This window comes from Triticum urartu, chromosome 7, assembly GCF_003073215.2.
Source record: "Triticum urartu cultivar G1812 chromosome 7, Tu2.1, whole genome shotgun sequence".
NCBI lineage: Eukaryota > Viridiplantae > Streptophyta > Magnoliopsida > Poales > Poaceae > Triticum > Triticum urartu.
In genome coordinates this window covers 198,763,136-198,781,972 of record NC_053028.1, presented here as the reverse complement: position 1 = coordinate 198,781,972, position 18,837 = coordinate 198,763,136, and the positions used below count along the sequence as shown (strand labels likewise).

The following is an 18,837-nucleotide window of genomic DNA, read 5'->3' as shown; positions in this document are numbered from 1 at the left end:
AAGCTAGCTTGAAGAATGAATTTGCATGAATCATGAAGCAAACCACATACCCAGTTATTCCCGTACTGATATAGGTTGACGCTGCCTTGATGATGTGGCACATAGCTCATTTTGCCACGCTGATCCTTTGCATTGTTGTGGGTGGATAGCCATTGGGGAGAGCACCACTCATCCACCAACGCCTCCCAACAATCCAGCCTATCCACACACCATCTCAGGGGCACCTAAGTTAAGTAAGAGAAATTTGAGCGCTACGCCTACGAATCAAATCAAGGAAACTAAGTACAAGGCCTGAACAATAGGTAATTACCTTCATGTACTTCTCCTTACTCAGATACTTTGTGCGGCACTTCGACTTGGACATCCTAATACCAGTCGAGGCGAAGTAGTCTCGAATAGCCTGCGTCCGAGCCCCGTTCCGCCAGTTTTGAAGTAGGCGCCTGCACTCGACGTCGATAACCCGAGCCGCAACCTCCTCCTGTACCTCAGCACACCTGTAGAAGGTCTGCAATCAAACAAGAAAACATGGATTAATACAATCACTAGGGTTTCCAATCAAACAAGAAAACACAACATAGACGAGAGAGGAAAAATTACCCAAAACGTCTGGATCACAACGTCGGCCACCGTGTGGCACTCGACACCGCCGATCCTCTCCCATGGCGGGGCCGGGGCAGCCAAGTAGTGCTCCCAGGTCATTCCTAGCTCTGGAACCTGGACCTCATCGAGCAATGTGACCCACCCTGGGAAGCTCTAGTGACAAATCACACCAAGGACTGTGTTGGGCCTGCGGACACCATGACCATGTTTCCAAGACCTACAGTATGACAGGGCTAACGCATTAGATATTCGAAGAAACGTGAAGGCAAAAGGTTAAAAAAGAGTAAATACACTTACTTCCCCCCATCAGGCGTAATCAACCACCTCTGGTCAGGGGTCGCTGGGGTGGGCGGGATCTTTGTACCACTCTCACTATAGCTATCAGAACTATAGCCACCCTCGCCACCATCAGCATGGCCACTCGACTCCGGCCAGTCCCCTAATCAGTTCGGCTGCGACATAGCCTGATCCAGAGTCTCGTGGGACGGAGCCTCTAGGACCGGAGTCTCATGAGGCGAAGGCTCGTCGGCCCGAGGCTCATGGACCGGGGTCCGAGACGGGTCCACCTCAGGCGGCTCCATCTCAGACGGAGCAGTCCTGTGGTCAGGTGAATTAGCTGAGGGTGTCGGCGAGGGAGGCGTAGTAGCAGCCTTCCTACCTCTCCCGCCGCCACGTACACCACTACTAGCCTTCCCCTTCTTCTCCCCCCGACCTCTCCTGTCCAAAGAAGAAGCGACCGCCAGTGGTGTCTGCATACTGAGATGTAGCACTCTCCGGAGGGTCTAGGGTGGAATGGAACTACCCCTCCCACCACGCACCGAGGAAGGAGCCTCGGAGCTCTCTCGAGCCGTGCCCACCATCTATCAACACCTGCAATGACAAAGAGTAAACAAAATTAGTACAACATTGAAAAAGAATACCTGACATGAATAATAATATGTATATAATTTAAGTGTATCATCATCATGAACATAAAAATGGAATACCTAACATGAACTATAATATTAATCTTCATCATCTATATATGCTTCGGGGTCAATAAATGCATCATCATCATCACTATCAGTAATGACTTGCTCATCATCATCATCATCGATAAATGCATCAACATGTGGAAGGCCTCCTTTACGTAATCGGTCAAGCATTGACAGGTCATCCGCACACTACAAGAAATATGTTAACTAGTGACCTTCTGTCAGTGACCCTGGAAGAAATGGTCATAAATCTATGACCATTTCAGACCAATTGGTCAAAAGCTGTTCGGGGGGCTCCAAGCCCTAAACCATTACGACCATTTTGGTCAGAAAGATCGTAATTTCCTTACATGAAATGGTCATAAAGCAAACAGCGCTAGTCTGCTGCCTTATTTCTAGTTGTCAACGACCAATATAGATGGTCATAGCCTTGTAAATTGTGGTGGGTTGCTATGACTAGGCGCCACCTCATCAGTTTTGCCTATGTGTCATGTCCATGTGGCAGTTTTTGCCCTAGGTTGTGAAGCAACCTATATTTCTGTCATTCCCAAAATTCCCAAAAAAATCTCATAAATTCTATGGGTCATATCTTCGTCAAATATGTAAAAACCTTCCTTGTCTAGTTCAAAAATAATTCAAAAATATTCATTTTCCTATTCTGTTCATAACAACAGTTTGTGAAGGAAGTACCACTTTGGCATGTCCAAATAGTATCCATTTTCTACAGTGCTTTCCTATGCCCAAATAACCATCCTCCACCAAATGCCAGCTCAATCCATTCATTATTTTGAGCCGAGCTTCAACATTCGTATTTATGTCCAGTGTGGTAGTTTGCAAAGCAAGTACCACCTAGGCTCCTCCTTTTGAGCTGAAAATTTGTGAAGACGGTCTTCTTAGTAACTGATCATCCTCAGCCAAAACTCACGCCCATTAGCCATGTACATTTCCCGTACCGCTAATCAAACACTTGGCTACTAATTCATGTTTGAGCATCGATCGGTCTCCTCGTGAGAATATTATGTTCTAATTTTCTTCCTAGAACCTACCTGGGGAGTGCCCAACCCACTAGACATGCCTAGGCTGCCCAGAACACATGGCAACGCCACGGTAACGCGGTGACCACGCGGCGGGCATGCGAGTTTACGCGCTCTAGAGTTGGGGGCCTCGGCCACCGCCCAAACCTCGACGTATCACCACCAAACAATGTATTTATGATTAAAAAGGTACTTATGTATCTATAAATGATTTTTGGAAAAAATAAATAGTAAACTATGAGGCAGCTGCAGTTCAAATTTGACCCGCTTCCTACAGAATCGGCGGGAATTTGTCTTTTTCGCCAGAGGTGGATCAAAACTTTTGACACCCAACCATTTTGTCAATTGTGCATTAAATATGGCCTAGTATTTTAGAAAATTGATCTGGTCCAATTTTGCAACAAATATATGGTAGGTCCTTCACAAAAAACCCTCATTTGGGGCACTCGGAAAATGGAAAATGTATTTTCCGTGCAAAGAAAATGAAAACTCCCTTAGGCAACATTGTTTGGAATTCCAAGATGCACCCTTTTGCATAATATGAGATCATTTGAACAAACTATGCCATGAATATGGCCATAAGATTGATCATTTGGCTTGAAAGACATGAATCTTCACGCATGACAACTCATTTCTGAGAACACTTTTTTAAAATAATTGCCGTATTACAAGTTTATTATTTTTCCTAGAAACTTGGTCACATATAATGACACAATGCGAAGGTTTTCCAATTTTTTGTTTTCTTTTGAATTTTTTATGCCCGTTTCAAAATGCGGTCAAAACGGCGGGCTTGACCGTTCCTAGCTAGTGCTTGAATATTGGAAAACTTTTGATGTTTCTCTGATTAAATAGATACTTATGTACGTAGAAATGATTTTTGGAAAAAATAAAGAGCAAACTATGAGGCAGCCGCAGTTCAAATTTGACCCGCTTCCACCTGAATCGACGGAAATTTGTCTTTTTCACCATAGGTGGATCAAAACTTTTTACACCCAACCATTTTGACAATTATGCATTAAATATGGCCTAGTATTTTAGAAAAATGATTTGTTCCAATTTTGCAAGATTTATTTGGTAGGTCCTTCACAAAAAAACCTCATTTGGGGCACTCGGAAAATGGAAAATGAATTTTACGTGGACCGAAAATGAAAACTTCCTTAGGCAACATTGTTTGCCATTCCAAGATGCACCCTTTTGCACAATATGAGATCATTTTAACAAACTATGCCATGAATGTGGCCATAAGATTGATCATTTGGCTTGAAAGCCATGAATCTTCACGCATGACAGCTCATTTTTTAGAACACTTTTTTAAAATAATTTCCGTATTACAAGTTTATTATTTTTCCTAGAAACTTGGTCACATATAATGACACAATGCGAAGGTCTTCCAAATTTTTGATTTTTTTGAATTTTTTATGCCCGTTTCAAAGTGCGGTCAAAACGGCGGGCTTGACTGTTCCTAGCTAGTGGTTGAATCTTGGAAAACTTTTGATGTTTCTCTGATTAAATAGATACTTTTTTATCTATAAATGAATTTTGGAAAAAATAAATAGCAAACTATTCGGCAGCAGCAGTTCAAATTTGACCCGCTTCCAGCTGAATCGGCGGAAATTTGTCTTTTTCACCAAAGGTGGAATTTTTTTTTACACCCAACCATTTGGTCAATTGTGCATTAAATATGGCCTAGTATTTTATAAAAATGATTTGGTCCAATTTTGCAAGAATTATTTGGTAGGTCCTTCACAAAAAAACCTCATTTGGGGCACTCGGAAAATGGAAAATTAATTTTCCGTGCACAGAAAATGAAAACTTCCTTAGGCAACATTGTTTGCCATTCCAAGATGCACCCTTTTGCACAATATGAGATCATTTGAACAAACTATGCCATGAATGTGGCCATAAGATTGAACATTTGGCTTGAAAGCCATGAATCTTCACGCATGACAGCTCGTTTTTTAGAACACTTTTTTAAAATAATTTCCGTATTACAAGTTTATTATTTTTCCTAGAAACTTGGTCACATATAATGACACAATGCGAATGTTTTCCAAATTTTTGATTTTTTTTTAATTTTTTATGCCCGTTTCAAAATGCGGTCAAAATGGCGGGCTTGGCCGTTCCAAGCTAGTGGTTGAATCTTGGAAAAGTTTTGATGTTTCTCTGATTAAATAGATACTTTTTTATCTATAAATGAATTTTGGAAAAATAAATAGCAAACTATTTGGCAGCCGCAGTTCAAATTTGACCCGCTTCCAGGTGAATCGGCGGGAATTTGTCCTTTTCACCAGAGGTGGATCAAAACTTTTAACTTTTTACACCCAACCATTTGGTCAATTGTGCATTAAATATGGCCTAGTATTTTAGAAAAATGATTTCGTCCAATTTTGCAAGAATTATTTAGTAGGTCCTTCACAAAAAAACCATTTTTGCCACAAGAAAATGATCAAAAATATCTAGAAAGATAAAAAAATGCATGCAAACCGGTGATTATCATTAAAAATGGTGTCTAACTTGAGTGAAAAATTTAGTTCTGCCATTTTGCAAAATATTTTGATAGTTGCTTCACAAAATTCCCCTATTTTTAGTACTTAGAAACTATTTTAAATCACTAATTTTCTGAACCAATCAGGGCTCTTCCCACAGATCGATGACATGGCGTCCATCCATCCATCTCTCCATCCCACATCCATCCATCCATCCATCCATCTCATCTATCTACAGAAAAAAAGAAACAAAAAAGAAAAAGAGATACCCCACGCACCCCCAACCCTAGATCAAACCCCTCCCCCATCGCACCCCTCCTCCCTCCTCCCAATCTCCTCGCCGCCGCCACCTCCTCCTCCCTGTCCTCGGCCCTCCTGATCCACCTCCTCCCCGTCCTCTCCCACCCACGCCGACCTCGTCGTCCTCCTCACCCACCGACGCCAACCTCGTCCTTCCCCTTCTCTCCCACGCACCACGGCTGCCAAACCTAGCCCTCTCCCTCCCTTAGATCTAATCTAGTATTTTAGAAAATTGATCTGGTCCAATTTTGCAACAAATATATGGTAGGTCCTTCACAAAAAACCCTCATTTGGGGCACTCGGAAAATGGAAAATGTATTTTCTGTGCAAAGAAAATGAAAACTCCCTTAGGCAACATTGTTTGGAATTCCAAGATGCACCCTTTTGCATAATATGAGATCATTTGAACAAACTATGCCATGAATATGGCCATAAGATTGATCATTTGGCTTGAAAGACATGAATCTTCACGCATGACAGCTCATTTCTGAGAACACTTTTTTAAAATAATTGTCGTATTACAGGTTTATTATTTTTCATAGAAACTTGGTCACATATAATGACACAATGCGAAGGTTTTCCAATTTTTTGTTTTTTTGAATTTTTTATGCCCGTTTCAAAATGTGGTCAAAACGGCGGGCTTGACCGTTCCTAGCTAGTGCTTGAATATTGGAAAACTTTTGCTGTTTCTCTGATTAAATAGATACTTATGTACGTAGAAATGAATTTTGGAAAAAATAAAGAGCAAACTATGAGGCAGCCGCAGTTCAAATTTGACCCGCTTCCACCTGAATCGATGGAAATTTGTCTTTTTCACCATAGGTGGATCAAAACTTTTTACACCCAACCATTTTCACAATTATGCATTAAATATGGCCTAGTATTTTAGAAAAATGATTTGTTCCAATTTTGCAAGATTTATTTGGTAGGTCCTTCACAAAAAAACCTCATTTGGGGCACTCGAAAAATGGAAAATGAATTTTACCTGGACCAAAAATGAAAAATTCCTTAGGCAACATTGTTTGCCATTCCAAGATGCACCCTTTTGCACAATATGAGATCATTTTAACAAACTATGCCATGAATGTGGCCATAAGATTGATCATTTGGCTTGAAAACCATGAATCTTCACGCATGACAGCTCGTTTTTTAGAACACTTTTTTAAAATAATTTCCGTATTACAAGTTTATTATTTTTCCTAGAAACTTGGTCACATATAATGACACAATGCGAGGGTTTTCCAAATTTTTGATTTTTTTTTGAATTTTTTATGCCCGTTTCAAAGTGCGGTCAAAACGGCGGGCTTGATTGTTCCTAGCTAGTGGTTGAATCTTGGAAAACTTTTGATGTTTCTCTGATTAAATAGATACTTTTTTATCTATAAATGAATTTTGGAAAAAATAAATAGCAAACTATTCGGCAGCCGCAGTTCAAATTTGACCCGCTTCCAGCTGAATCGGCGGAAATTTGTCTTTTTCACCAGAGGTGGAATTTTTTTTTACACCCAACCATTTGGTCAATTGTGCATTAAATATGGCCTAGTATTTTATAAAAATGATTTGTTCCAATTTTTCAAGAATTATTTGGTAGGTCCTTCACAAAAAAACCTCATTTGGGGCACTCGGAAAATGGAAAATTATTTTTCCATGCACAGAAAATGAAAACTTCCTTAGGCAACATTGTTTGCCATTCCAAGATGCACCCTTTTGCACAATATGAGATCATTTTAACAAACTATGCCACGAATGTGGCCATAAGATTGATCATTTGGCTTGAAAGCCATGAATCTTCACGCATGACAGCTCGTTTTTTAGAACACTTTATTAAAATAATTTCCATATTACAAGTTTATTATTTTTCCTAGAAACTTGGTCACATATAATGACACAATGCGAAGGTTTTCCAAATTTTTGATTTTTTTTTAATTTTTTATGCCCGTTTCAAAGTGCGGTCAAAACGGCGGGCTTGACTGTTCCTAGCTAGTGGTTGAATCTTGGAAAACTTTTGATGTTTCTCTGATTAAATAGATACTTTTTTATCTATAAATGAATTTTGGAAAAAATAAATAGCAAACTATTCGGCAGTCGCAGTTCAAATTTGACCCGCTTCCAAGTGAATCGGCGGAAATTTGTCCTTTTCACCAGAGGTGGATCAGAACTTTTTACACCCAACCATTTGGTCAATTGTGCATTAAATATGGCCTAGTATTTTAGAAAAATGATTTCGTCCAATTTTGCAAGAATTATTTAGTAGGTCCTTCACAAAAAACCATTTTTGCCACAAGAAAATGATCAAAAATATCTAGAAAGATAAAAATGCATGCAAACCGGTGATTATCATTAAAAATGGGGTCTAACTTGAGTGAAAAATTTAGTTCTGCCGTTTTGCAAAATATTTTGATAGTTGCTTCACAAAATTCCCCTATTTTTAGTACTTAGAAACTATTTTAAATCACTAATTTTCTGAACCAATCAGGGCTCTTCCCACAGATCGATGACATGGCGTCCATCCATCCATCTCTCCATCCCACATCCATCCATCCATCTATCTACAGAAAAAAAGAAACAAAAAAGAAAAAGAGATACCCCACGCACCCCCAACCCTAGATCAAGCCCCTCCCCCCATCGCACCCCTCCTCCCTCCTCCCAATCTCCTCGCCGCCGCCACCTCCTCCTCCCTGTCCTCGGCCCCTCCTGATCCACCTCCTCCCCGTCCTCTCCCACCCCCCGCCGACCTCGTCGTCCTCCTCACCCACCGACGCCAACCTCGTCCTTCCCCTTCTCTCCCACGCACCACGGCTGCCAAACCTAGCCCTCTCCCTCCCTTAGATCTAGTATTTTAGAAAATTGATCTGGTCCAATTTTGCAACAAATATATGGTAGGTCCTTCACAAAAAACCCTCATTTGGGGCACTCGGAAAATGGAAAATGTATTTTCTGTGCAAAGAAAATGAAAACTCCCTTAGGCAACATTGTTTGGAATTCCAAGATGCACCCTTTTGCATAATATGAGATCATTTGAACAAACTATGCCATGAATATGGCCATAAGATTGATCATTTGGCTTGAAAGACATGAATCTTCACGCATGACAGCTCATTTCTGAGAACACTTTTTTAAAATAATTGTCGTATTACAGGTTTATTATTTTTCATAGAAACTTGGTCACATATAATGACACAATGCGAAGGTTTTCCAATTTTTTGTTTTTTTGAATTTTTTATGCCCGTTTCAAAATGTGGTCAAAACGGCGGGCTTGACCGTTCCTAGCTAGTGCTTGAATATTGGAAAACTTTTGCTGTTTCTCTGATTAAATAGATACTTATGTACGTAGAAATGAATTTTGGAAAAAATAAAGAGCAAACTATGAGGCAGCCGCAGTTCAAATTTGACCCGCTTCCACCTGAATCGATGGAAATTTGTCTTTTTCACCATAGGTGGATCAAAACTTTTTACACCCAACCATTTTCACAATTATGCATTAAATATGGCCTAGTATTTTAGAAAAATGATTTGTTCCAATTTTGCAAGATTTATTTGGTAGGTCCTTCACAAAAAAACCTCATTTGGGGCACTCGAAAAATGGAAAATGAATTTTACCTGGACCAAAAATGAAAAATTCCTTAGGCAACATTGTTTGCCATTCCAAGATGCACCCTTTTGCACAATATGAGATCATTTTAACAAACTATGCCATGAATGTGGCCATAAGATTGATCATTTGGCTTGAAAGCCATGAATCTTCACGCATGACAGCTCGTTTTTTAGAACACTTTTTTAAAATAATTTCCGTATTACAAGTTTATTATTTTTCCTAGAAACTTGGTCACATATAATGACACAATGCGAGGGTTTTCCAAATTTTTGATTTTTTTTTGAATTTTTTATGCCCGTTTCAAAGTGCGGTCAAAACGGCGGGCTTGATAAAACGGCGGGCTTGACCTTTCCTAGCTAGTGGTTGAATCTTGGAAAACTTTTGATGTTTCTCTGATTAAATAGATACTTTTTTATCTATAAATGAATTTTGGAAAAAATAAATAGCAAACTATTCGGCAGCCGCAGTTCAAATTTGACCCGCTTCCAGCTGAATCGGCGGAAATTTGTCTTTTTCACCAGAGGTGGAATTTTTTTTTACACCCAACCATTTGGTCAATTGTGCATTAAATATGGCCTAGTATTTTATAAAAATGATTTGTTCCAATTTTTCAAGAATTATTTGGTAGGTCCTTCACAAAAAAACCTCATTTGGGGCACTCGGAAAATGGAAAATTATTTTTCCATGCACAGAAAATGAAAACTTCCTTAGGCAACATTGTTTGCCATTCCAAGATGCACCCTTTTGCACAATATGAGATCATTTGAACAAACTATGCCATGAATGTGGCCATAAAATTGAACATTTGGCTTGAAAGCCATGAATCTTCACGCATGACAGCTCGTTTTTTAGAACACTTTTTTAAAATAATTTCCGTATTACAAGTTTATTATTTTTCCTAGAAACTTGGTCACATATAATGACACAATGCGAAGGTTTTCCAAATTTTTGATTTTTTTTTAATTTTTTATGCCCGTTTCAAAATGCGGTCAAAACGGCGGGCTTGACTTCCTAGCTAGTGGTTGAATCTTGGAAAACTTTTGATGTTTCTCTGATTAAATAGATACTTTTATTATCTATAAATGAATTTTGAAAAAATAAATAGCAAACTATTCGGCAGCCGCAGTTCAAATTTGACCCGCTTCCAGCTGAATCGGCGGAAATTTGTCTTTTTCACCAGAGGTGGATCAAAACTTTTTACACCCAACCATTTGGTCAATTGTGCATTAAATATGTAGTATTTTAGAAAAATGATTTCAATTTTGCAAGAATATTTAGTAGGTCCTTCACAAAAAACCATTTTTGCCACAAGAAAATGATCAAAAATATCTAGAAAGATAAAAATGCATGCAAACCGGTGATTATCATTAAAAATGGGGTCTAACTTGAGTGAAAAATTTAGTTCTGCCGTTTTGCAAAATATTTTGATAGTTGCTTCACAAAATTCCCCTATTTTTAGTACTTAGAAACTATTTTAAATCACTAATTTTCTGAACCAATCAGGGCTCTTCCCACAGATCGATGACATGGCGTCCATCCATCCATCTCTCCATCCCACATCCATCCATCCATCTATCTACAGAAAAAAAGAAACAAAAAAGAAAAAGAGATACCCCACGCACCCCCAACCCTAGATCAAGCCCCTCCCCCCATCGCACCCCTTCCTCCCTCCTCCCAATCTCCTCGCCGCCGCCACCTCCTCCTCCCTGTCCTCGACCCCTCCTGATCCACCTCCTCCCCGTCCTCTCCCACCCCCCGCCGACCTCGTCGTCCTCCTCACCCACCGACGCCAACCTCGTCCTTCCCCTTCTCTCCCACGCACCACGGCTGCCAAACCTAGCCCTCTCCCTCCCTTAGATCTAGTATTTTAGAAAATTGATCTGGTCCAATTTTGCAACAAATATATGGTAGGTCCTTCACAAAAAACCCTCATTTGGGGCACTCGGAAAATGGAAAATGTATTTTCTGTGCAAAGAAAATGAAAACTCCCTTAGGCAACATTGTTTGGAATTCCAAGATGCACCCTTTTGCATAATATGAGATCATTTGAACAAACTATGCCATGAATATGGCCATAAGATTGATCATTTGGCTTGAAAGACATGAATCTTCACGCATGACAGCTCATTTCTGAGAACACTTTTTTAAAATAATTGTCGTATTACAGGTTTATTATTTTTCATAGAAACTTGGTCACATATAATGACACAATGCGAAGGTTTTCCAATTTTTTGTTTTTTTGAATTTTTTATGCCCGTTTCAAAATGTGGTCAAAACGGCGGGCTTGACCGTTCCTAGCTAGTGCTTGAATATTGGAAAACTTTTGCTGTTTCTCTGATTAAATAGATACTTATGTACGTAGAAATGAATTTTGGAAAAAATAAAGAGCAAACTATGAGGCAGCCGCAGTTCAAATTTGACCCGCTTCCACCTGAATCGATGGAAATTTGTCTTTTTCACCATAGGTGGATCAAAACTTTTTACACCCAACCATTTTCACAATTATGCATTAAATATGGCCTAGTATTTTAGAAAAATGATTTGTTCCAATTTTGCAAGATTTATTTGGTAGGTCCTTCACAAAAAAACCTCATTTGGGGCACTCGAAAAATGGAAAATGAATTTTACCTGGACCAAAAATGAAAAATTCCTTAGGCAACATTGTTTGCCATTCCAAGATGCACCCTTTTGCACAATATGAGATCATTTTAACAAACTATGCCATGAATGTGGCCATAAGATTGATCATTTGGCTTGAAAGCCATGAATCTTCACGCATGACAGCTCGTTTTTTAGAACACTTTTTTAAAATAATTTCCGTATTACAAGTTTATTATTTTTCCTAGAAACTTGGTCACATATAATGACACAATGCGAGGGTTTTCCAAATTTTTGATTTTTTTTTGAATTTTTTATGCCCGTTTCAAAGTGCGGTCAAAACGGCGGGCTTGATAAAACGGCGGGCTTGACCTTTCCTAGCTAGTGGTTGAATCTTGGAAAACTTTTGATGTTTCTCTGATTAAATAGATACTTTTTTATCTATAAATGAATTTTGGAAAAAATAAATAGCAAACTATTCGGCAGCCGCAGTTCAAATTTGACCCGCTTCCAGCTGAATCGGCGGAAATTTGTCTTTTTCACCAGAGGTGGAATTTTTTTTTACACCCAACCATTTGGTCAATTGTGCATTAAATATGGCCTAGTATTTTATAAAAATGATTTGTTCCAATTTTTCAAGAATTATTTGGTAGGTCCTTCACAAAAAAACCTCATTTGGGGCACTCGGAAAATGGAAAATTATTTTTCCATGCACAGAAAATGAAAACTTCCTTAGGCAACATTGTTTGCCATTCCAAGATGCACCCTTTTGCACAATATGAGATCATTTGAACAAACTATGCCATGAATGTGGCCATAAAATTGAACATTTGGCTTGAAAGCCATGAATCTTCACGCATGACAGCTCGTTTTTTAGAACACTTTTTTAAAATAATTTCCGTATTACAAGTTTATTATTTTTCCTAGAAACTTGGTCACATATAATGACACAATGCGAAGGTTTTCCAAATTTTTGATTTTTTTTTAATTTTTTATGCCCGTTTCAAAATGCGGTCAAAACGGCGGGCTTGACCGTTCCTAGCTAGTGGTTGAATCTTGGAAAACTTTTGATGTTTCTCTGATTAAATAGATACTTTTTTACCTATAAATGAATTTTGGAAAAAATAAATAGCAAACTATTCGGCAGCAGCAGTTCAAATTTGACCCGCTTCCAGCTGAATCGGCGGAAATTTGTCTTTTTCACCAAAGGTGGAATTTTTTTTTACACCCAACCATTTGGTCAATTGGTGCATTAAATATGGCCTAGTATTTTATAAAAATTGATTTGGTCCAATTTTGCAAGAATTATTTGGTAGGTCCTTCACAAAAAAACCTCATTTGGGGCACTCGGAAAATGGAAAATTAATTTTCCGTGCACAGAAAATGAAAACTTCCTTAGGCAACATTGTTTGCCATTCCAAGATGCACCCTTTTGCACAATATGAGATCATTTGAACAAACTATGCCATGAATGTGGCCATAAGATTGAACATTTGGCTTGAAAGCCATGAATCTTCACGCATGACAGCTCGTTTTTTAGAACACTTTTTTAAAATAATTTCCGTATTACAAGTTTATTATTTTTCCTAGAAACTTGGTCACATATAATGACACAATGCGAATGTTTTCCAAATTTTTGATTTTTTTTTAATTTTTTATGCCCGTTTCAAAATGCGGTCAAAATGGCGGGCTTGGCCGTTCCAAGCTAGTGGTTGAATCTTGGAAAAGTTTTGATGTTTCTCTGATTAAATAGATACTTTTTTATCTATAAATGAATTTTGGAAAAATAAATAGCAAACTATTTGGCAGCCGCAGTTCAAATTTGACCCGCTTCCAGGTGAATCGGCGGGAATTTGTCCTTTTCACCAGAGGTGGATCAAAACTTTTTACACCCAACCATTTGGTCAATTGTGCATTAAATATGGCCTAGTATTTTAGAAAAATGATTTCGTCCAATTTTGCAAGAATTATTTAGTAGGTCCTTCACAAAAAAACCATTTTTGCCACAAGAAAATGATCAAAAATATCTAGAAAGATAAAAAAATGCATGCAAACCGGTGATTATCATTAAAAATGGTGTCTAACTTGAGTGAAAAATTTAGTTCTGCCATTTTGCAAAATATTTTGATAGTTGCTTCACAAAATTCCCCTATTTTTAGTACTTAGAAACTATTTTAAATCACTAATTTTCTGAACCAATCAGGGCTCTTCCCACAGATCGATGACATGGCGTCCATCCATCCATCTCTCCATCCCACATCCATCCATCCATCCATCCATCCATCCATCTATCTACAGAAAAAAAGAAACAAAAAAGAAAAAGAGATACCCCACGCACCCCCAACCCTAGATCAAACCCCTCCCCCCATCGCACCCCTCCTCCCTCCTCCCAATCTCCTCGCCGCCGCCACCTCCTCCTCCCTGTCCTCGGCCCCTCCTGATCCACCTCCTCCCCGTCCTCTCCCACCCACCGCCGACCTCGTCGTCCTCCTCACCCACCGACGCCAACCTCGTCCTTCCCCTTCTCTCCCACGCACCACGGCTGCCAAACCTAGCCCTCTCCCTCCCTTAGATCTCAGTCCGCTGTTGCCCCAACCCAATCCCTACCCCCACGTAGCCCAACCCAATCCGCCGCCGTACTCTTCTCCAGTCACACCGGCGACCTCCAACCTCATCGCCAGCAGCCCATCCCCTCTTCTCCTAGATCCACTCGGGCTACTCATGTCGTGGCCAGATCCGGCAGGAACTCCCTCCCTCCCACCTCGCTCCGCATCCCGATCCATACGCACACACAGACAGAGCTTTGGGAGCTCCTGCTCGGCTGCTCATGGCCACGGTCCATGGACGTCGCGGACGTGCGGGGGGTGCTGCTGTACCGGGCCGGGCTGGTCACGGCCGCCGCGTCCGTCCTGGTGGCCACCTCGAGGGCGTTCCTGCCCGAGGCGAACACTGTCGGCGACGCTGTCCGGCAGGGCGCCGACCTCTTCTACGCTGTCGGGGCCGAGGGGGCTCACTTCCCCCTCCACACGCAGTTCACCGTCCTCAGCCACGTGCTCTCGGCGCGCTCCAAGGTACGCGCGTTCACCTGTCGACAGTCGAACACTTTGCTTCTTAGACCTGTGCAAGGAGTCTGATCTGATTCTGATTCTGATCCACCATTGCAATGCCAGTTTGCAGCCAGAATCACCGAAGAGCCAGCGATCCAGGACATCGACAAGCTTGACGGTGACAACCAGCTCGCCGTCGTCGACTACATCGAGGATATCTACAAATTCTACAAAGTCGCCGAGGTACAAACATATGGGCTCTCTTAGGTAGTAGTAGAGTACTAGAGTGTGCAAAAAGGCATTGTGATCTCCTGCCTTGCCTGCTTGGTCTCTGAATCTGATGAAGGTGTTGTTTCCATCCATGCTCTGTTGACTACGGAATGAGTGTCGGGCCAGGGACTACATGGACTCCCAGTGGAGATCAACGCCAAGATGTGGGGCATCCTCATCGACTGGATCCTGGAAGTGCACCAGAAGTTCGACATCATGCCCGAGTCGCTGTATCTCACGGTGTATATCATCGACATGTACCTGTCGCTACAGTCCGTGCTCCGGCGGGAGCTGCAGCTGGTGGGCGTCTCCGCCCTACTCATCGCCTGCAAGTACGAGGAGATTTGGGCTCATGAGGTAAGTAAAAAGCTAAATCCCTCTACTTTTCTCCACTCGCCAGTGACCAGTGTTCGTCCGTTTCTGATTGCTGGCTGTGTGCATACGCTTGCAGGTGAATGATTTCATCTTGATCTCCAACAGCGCATACACCCGGGAGCAGATTCTGAAGATGGAGAAGGCCATCCTGAACATGCTGGAGTGGAACCTGACGGTGCCCACGCCCTACGTCTTCCTCGTCCGTTTCACCAAGGCCGCATGCTCCTCCTCCTCCGATCAGAAGCACGATAAGGAGGTAAAAGAACTTCACATTTACATTGTTCTTATTATTGCAGCTAGTAGATGAATTCTGTGGTTGTTACACGGATGATGCTCCTGTGTTGTTCAGTACTGTATAAGATACCTGTGCAGTAACAAAAACAAAATTTGAACAAGCCTATGCAAATTTGTGTGGCTCTGAATAAGATATCTGTTTCTTACAGCCTTCTCTAATTATGATTTGTCGCTTATTGTTAGAATGATGTTGCTGAAAGAAAGTTCAGCAAGTTCTGTGGCTAGCAGTTATATTTTTCAATTTTTATTACAGCTAAGAGTGTAGCTTGGGTCCTTTTCGGGATAAGAATTGGGAGGCTCTGATGTTATCACCATCCCAGTTTTCGTTCTTCAGATATGTAGAATTATTCTTTTTTTGTTGGATGCTCGAGAGTAGGGGATATGGTTTTCTGGGAGAGACATCTTTACTAAATTATGTGCTGAAAATGTTTTCTTATGTGTGTTTCAGTGCGAACACGGATCAGTTGCTGCTATAAACCCAACAATTCGGAGGAGGAATGCACGAGAAGCAAGTCCCCCAGCGATGCCAAGGTTGGCCGTGTATTATTGCTGTTCTTTGAGCTGTCTCTGTTTCAACCATACAATCCTTCTAGCATAAGGTGGATAAGGCAAATACTGGAGACATTGTCGTACATATTGGGCATGGTAGTAGACTGTCAGAACCTTACGGTCTTGCAAACTCTTCAAAATCAATATTCTGCTCCAGTCAGGTTCTATGTATATCCTCTTTTTTTCATGGGATATGTATATCCTGTAAGTCATGGTTTATCTCATAAAAGAGGATTTCAAATTAGAAAGTTCTTCAAATTGTACAAGTAAAGGATCCTTAAGAAATGTTTATGGCATATGAACAATTTTGGGTTTTTTGTGTTCTTTTGTTTGTTACTCCTCTGCAGCAAACTTTATTGTGCAAAATATGGTTTGGTAGCTATATATCTGCTGCTGATTGAATTGGTCCTTAGTTTAGTTAGTGGACTAAGTGGTTGACTTCTAAGCTTCAGCTACTAAAACCCACTTGCAAATTTGTCTTCTGTCTCCTGTATCAGCACTCCTAATTGGTACTTTATTGTTTGCATAATGTAGTTGCTGCGACATGTATATCAAATACTGGACTAATAGATTGCCAGTTTGTCCACTGCATACTTTTGAGGCTTTGTTACCTACTCATTTTACAGAACTGTATACTTACTACTACAATTGGTATTACTACAATTGGTATTACTGTTATTGTCATATCTACTAGTTGTGGTTCCCTCAACTTGACTAGTTTCGTAGAATATGTCTGTTCACATGTTACGCTCGAACACCTTTGTACTACTGTTGTTGGTGTATGGCAAATCATATTTGTGATGCAGTTTCTGTAACTTGGCATTTTTATATGGCTTGTTTATATTGGTAATTATACATTGTGTTGTTCCATACATTTGTTGTTGGTTTAACATGATGGTTTAATTTAGAAGTAGAACTGTTCATTGCTAGTTTAATGCTCCAACATTGATAACACTCCATGCTTGCTGATCCAAATTTTGATTGGTTGTTCTCGCAGACCTGATGAAGCCATGATGCTTACCTCGCTGGAGCGTATCAACCCTGGCCATGGTACCACATTCTTAGTCATGAGGTCACTGTGCTACAACCGCAACAACAATATCTTCTCCAGTTAGATAAGTCTTTGGTCTATCCCATTTTTTTCTGTTACTTGGTTTTGAGATGCTTATTTTGGGACAAAGGGAGTATTATTGTGTCGATTCCCTATGTGATACAGAAGCTATGGTATTTTGTTTTGAGTTTGTTGTAATTGATAATGATTCGTATAAAATTAGTGTAGAACATATGTCCTGTTATCTTAAGTCATTTGTGCATGCTCAATGAACCATCTGAGATTGAATCATTTTTTGCGTTCAACATCTAGAACCATTTTGTCCGTGTTGGTATCATTTTTTGCTTTCTTGTCTCTTGTGTTGTGTGGTCCTTGTGGTTGTTACTGTTACATGTTACATGTACATATGCTTCATGATTCGGTCCCTAGATGCTTTGTATGTTTGTTTTTATTCTGTTCTAACTCCTTTTGTTTATTGTTAGATGCCTTTGTTCAGCCTCTACAAACAAGAGCTCCAACCTGAAAGTGAAGAAAGCGGAAGTATACTTGTAGAGCCTTTGTTCTAGTACTTTCCTACTTACATTACTGTTGCCATTGCATTTGTTTGGTTCTGACCAGTAGCAGTACACTAATGCTGGAAGTCTTTGTGTTCACTCTTTTATAGGAGCGCCAAGACAAATTTGAAGTGCAAAGCCATGAAGCCAAGTGCGAAGCTGTGATGCCAGAGATTTGTTTGTTCTGTTCGACTGTAATAGGCTGTAGAGATTGTGACATTGTAATAGATTTAGTGTTATTTGATAAATTATGTTTGTTTTGTTTGAAATAGTGATTTAAAAAAATTATCAAATGGAAACCTGATTAGTGGGATCCACTTACCAACATAAATCTGAGTGATGTTGAATTATCTCACGTGTGGGACCAATATATGAGATTATGATTTTTTGAGCAGTATGTATGAGATTATGATATGTGGGGCTTGTGTGACTAGTGGGCCTGGCTCCAATATATATGGCCGAAATTAGAAAATTGATGGATTAAAAAGGCCACGGGCCAACAATAAAAAAGGTTGCAATGTTGGGCTTGGCCCATGAAGCCGACACAAAATTCACAGGAAAAAAATATAGAAAGGCTGAATTGTTGGGCTTGGCCCATGTAAAACGTTGAATTGGACCAGGCTGAATCTTATCAACGAACTTTTCAATTTGTCGCAATTTTGCCACATCAGATTGCCACGTCGGATACCTATGTGGCCTGGGGAGGCTGCTAGTGACCAAAACACAACAGTAGGAATATTTTGGTCGTAAACGTCTACGACCTTCTCACAGAGAAGGTCGTTAATTTCAGTTTACGACTGCCAGCTTTTGACCTTCTGTTTTTGGTCAAAAAAGGTCGCAAATGAAAAACTATGACCATTCAGTGACCAATAGTCAAGGTCACAAGTTGACATATTTCTTGTAGTGGCAGCAGTAACCTCTTCTTGTTCCAGCTCTTCTTATTCAGGCTCTTCTTGTTCCGGCTCATGCTCGTTCACTATCGCTGTCTACTTCAATGTTCTGGGGTGAAGTAGAGCGGTTGTTGAAACGTTTTTTGGAAAGACGTGTTTCTTGGAAGAATTCTCCTTCATATGTTTCTGGGTTAATGTGAGGTTCATAATCCTCTTCATT

At 40.3% G+C, this 18,837-nt stretch overlaps 1 pseudogene; it reads left to right on the top strand.

The window, feature by feature from the left end:
• The first annotated feature begins 13,957 nt into the window (after positions 1–13,957).
• Positions 13,958–18,124, top strand: LOC125523784 (annotated as a pseudogene).
• The last annotated feature ends 713 nt before the right edge of the window (positions 18,125–18,837 follow it).